We start from the raw sequence: 3,917 nt of genomic DNA, 5'->3' as shown, positions 1-3,917 counted from the left end.
GGTTGCCTAATTGATATTAGTTCAGACAAAGGCCTATTTCTGTTAAAAGGGAGTTCTTGCTTCCTGCAATCACCAAGTGTTTGCTCACAGGTGATCAGCTGATCAGGCTCTCTCTATAATATTGTCCTATCTTCACTCTACAGTATAAAAAACATTGATCTGAACTGTTACTATATGAATAAAACTAAACTGAAGTGAAAGATGTTTGAACGTTCACGCCCACTCTAGCTTCATTACAACAGTTCAGTTCAATTTTTTTAAAATTTATATTATTCTTTTATTTATAGTCCCAAATCACAACATCAGTCGCCTCAAGGCCCTTTATATTTTAAGGTAAAGACCCTAATAATACAAAGAAAACCCCAACAAACAGACAACCGCCTGAACAAGCACTTGGTGAGAGTGGGAAGAAAAAACTTGCTTTTAACAGGAAAAAACCTCCAGCAGAACCAGGTTGAGGGAGGAGGCGGGGCCATCTCTCACGACTGATTGGGGGTGAGGGTAGGAAGGTGGGATAAAGACGCACTGCAGAAGAAATGATTAAATGCAGAGTGGTGCACTGAAAAAAAGGGACTGGCCATCTCTTGGATTTATGTAAGCATCTTGCATGTATTTAACACAATTACCTCATGTTTTAAAGATAAATGTAACTATATAGTGTAAAAACTACATGATATGCAGAAAGGGTGTATTAAATTGTTCATATCATGTTCAGGTGACGTAAGTCAATAAGATAGCAACGTTAAATCTCGTGAAACCACGCGTGATTTCATCTCGCGGGCTTTGGATCGTGGTTCAAAAAAGGCATCCATCTCAGTCAAGTCGAGCAGCCAACTCTACGTTTTTGGTATGTCTTGATTTTTTGAATTAATATTTACCATATTTCAGCCAAATGTAGTTAAACGTCTAGAGTGTCGCCATGTAACATGCTAAAAAAGAGCCATTAGCTTATTTGCTGTTTTATCTGTTGTCAAAGAATTGGCGCTTTTTCATTTGAATTTGTCTTTGGCACAAGAGCCGTAATATCACATTAAACCTAATTATGAGGCACTCATAACATAATTTGGTTTTCTGTGTGAATAGATTTGCCAACTGACTCTTCAGTTACATTGTGTATTTACTGCACCGTGGTGTTAGTGAGATTTTGGACATTGAACAGCTTTAGCTAATATCATTAGCGGCATTATGCTAGCTTACATCCCTACCCCTCCTGCCCTCACCTGCTGTCCTTTTCTTTTTGTTTTTTTTGCTGCACATTGAGAGACCACATCTATTCTGCATTTCACCAGGAGTCAGCTGATGGATTGTGGGTTCAAGGTGTTATGGTAAGAAAGTATATTCTATTTTCGCTTAAGGTTTCTGTAACTTAATTATAATAGGTTTTGTATAATTATTAGGTGCATGCATACACAAATAGACCACCCTATTAAAACAACTGAGAAATCCAAAATCTGCCATAGGTTTAACTTATACCTGTATGTATTGTCAGAAAGGTGATTACTGGACTCACATTAATGCACACTTGAACTAAAATGAGGTTGTAACTTGTGGGTTCTTGGGTTGCAAATCAGAAACAAACATCTTTGGATTTTTTTAATCCCATAAGATCTGGAAACACAGTTTTTATTCAACAAAACATTACTGATTAACCAAGCACAGTGCCTGCTGTTATTTCAAAATTTCAAAATGTTATTTCAGATAAAATGCAGCATTCCAGTGCATCCCAACCATGCCTTTACAGTCAAGGTTTCTGACGGAGCTGAGTTTCTCTCTGACAGTCTGCTGAAAGTGTTTGCAAAGTGATCGGGGGAACAGTGCACAAAGCTAAAGGATGTAGCTGCCATGATGACAGTAAGAACTTTAAAATTCTTTAACTACAAAGTGCATATGTATTGCATTAGGTCAGTAAAAGATTTTTATGCTACATCCATTGAAACAGTCAACTATTACCTGTGAGTACTGATTCCACTGAAAGGATGCCATTCTTTTTTGTCATGCATTTACTGGTCCACTGAGAAAAAATTATCTTTTTTTAAAAATATATGTTCTGGAAACTATATATCCATAAAGTTGATGTCAAACAGGAATTTTTGATATTGCTTTGTAGATGCTGGTGTTGCATGTTGACTGGTTTAAAAAGTCAAGTTTTTGTCTGGGATCATTTTCTTCTGTGCTACTGAAAAGTTCACAAATCTCTGTTTTCTTTGTTATAATACTTTAGGATGACATTAATGCTCAAAGGGGGTCTCATCAAAGTGCTCCGCATCTGTGTGAAAGACAATTGCAACATCTTGGTGCAGGAGTTCATGGTGAGTGTTTTATGAGTAGATTGTGGCTTTGCAACATTTAAAAATGCATTTAGTTATCCACTTGATCCTCATTGGACTGGTTAGGACCAGTAGTCCTCTTTAATAATTTGAAGTTCACATGAGGCCTAGTAGTGAACTCGGCCGCCGGCCCTTGAGGCCCCACCCCTACCCCTGTATTAGGGGTCACATCAGTGTGAAAAAACTTTAAATTTGTCATTCTAGTGAACAAAGAAAAATCCCACCAATATTTACATTAGCTTTTGTTTGAAAAAAAAAAAAAAAGACCAACAGCTAACCAAATTGTGGGGCTGAAAGTCTAAATTCTAACATCTTCTGAGTGACATAACCTGGATTTCTGATGGGCCGGTGTCTTTCTAACAAAAACTAATGTAAAGCATTTGAAATTATTATGTTTTTCACTCTCTCTTAGAAACTCTGTTAGACCATGAATGGCAGCATGGCAGGCAACTCTTTGGCTATAGCTATTTACTATGGTTTAAATTACTCTAACATTAGAGCTGGTAGATTCAAAAGAGATGAGTTTAAAAGGGAATCTTAAAAAAATGTTTTGTGTTTAACCAGGACTTGACTGAGGCCACTGCACAGATTGAGAAAACCACAATGAACATCTGTCTCCAGAGATGCGCCAGGCAATGACTTTTCTGATGTTGGCATCATCATCGAGGGTATAGTAGTTCTTCAAGATCTGGATAACGTGACCTTTGCAGTAGCCATGCTGTTTGGACCTTTTTTATTCCTTCAACATGAGTTACCCATCACAGCTCTGCTACACTTTTGAGGTGATTCAATGGGTGGTAATGGAGTTGGATGCAACTCAGCTCTCAAGAAAAGCTCACAACTAAGACAAAACTGCTCCTGCAACGAAGCTCACTGTTATGCATGTGAGGTGACCAGCTCTAGGTGAGAGGACATTTAAATCTCACACTTGTTCTGCTGCATTTTTGAAGCTCAATTCCAGGAGCAGATCGCAGGGTTCATTTTTATATACTCTGCAACTGCCATGAGGACGAGCCGTTTTTTGTTGTTTGTTTTTCCTTTTGCTCTGTACAAGTTCTGTTTGTCTGTTTGGCAGCATTTTTCAATTTCTGTTTGTATTTTTTCTTTCTTTTACTAGTGAAGAGATGTAGCGTGAACAGTTATACAGTCTAAATATCCCATATGGGTCGTGTGAAATGGTATTTTCAGTTTCATTCAGTTGAAGTAAAGAACGTTGAATATTTCTAAGTGTGCTGTTTTGAACCAAGATGTCACAGTATGATCAGTGCTGTAATTTTTGACAGTCACTGTATCAATGTTATTTTTGCGTCTCTTGAATAAAGGTTTTGACCTGCAAGTGCTAATTTCTTTAGTTATTGGGGTAAAATGGGTAATGTTAATAGGAAGGTGTTTGCCAATTCAGTAACCTAATTTAATGTTAATGGAAACTAACATTTCCTCAAATTGTTTAGTTATAATTGTTGTTTAACTGAATCTTGATGTCAGAGGCCTTAAATAGAATGTTTTGTATTGTCCTGTAACATTTTTCAAAAGAAACAGTCTAATTTCTTTGCTGTGATTGATTCCAGAGAACACCGAAGAACTGACATT

The 3,917-nt window shown here is 37.2% G+C and overlaps 1 long non-coding RNA gene across 2 annotated transcripts; it reads left to right on the top strand.

Annotated features, from left to right (window-relative positions):
• The first annotated feature begins 564 nt into the window (after positions 1-564).
• Positions 565-3,663, top strand: LOC145430499 (uncharacterized). 2 transcript variants are annotated; one of them, XR_013911076.1, is made up of 5 exons: positions 565-847; positions 1,290-1,325; positions 1,699-1,851; positions 2,222-2,309; positions 2,892-3,663. It is a non-coding gene; the product is annotated as an uncharacterized LOC145430499 (long non-coding RNA). The 2 variants fall into 2 exon arrangements; XR_013911075.1 differs by lacking the exon at positions 565-847 and having other exon boundaries at positions 854-1,325.
• Positions 3,664-3,917: the final 254 nt, after the last annotated feature.

This window comes from Astatotilapia calliptera, chromosome 8 (assembly GCF_964374335.1).
Source record: "Astatotilapia calliptera chromosome 8, fAstCal68.1, whole genome shotgun sequence".
Lineage (NCBI taxonomy): Eukaryota > Metazoa > Chordata > Actinopteri > Cichliformes > Cichlidae > Astatotilapia > Astatotilapia calliptera.
Note: the sequence above shows the minus strand (reverse complement) of the source record. Positions and strands in the feature narration are given on the sequence as shown.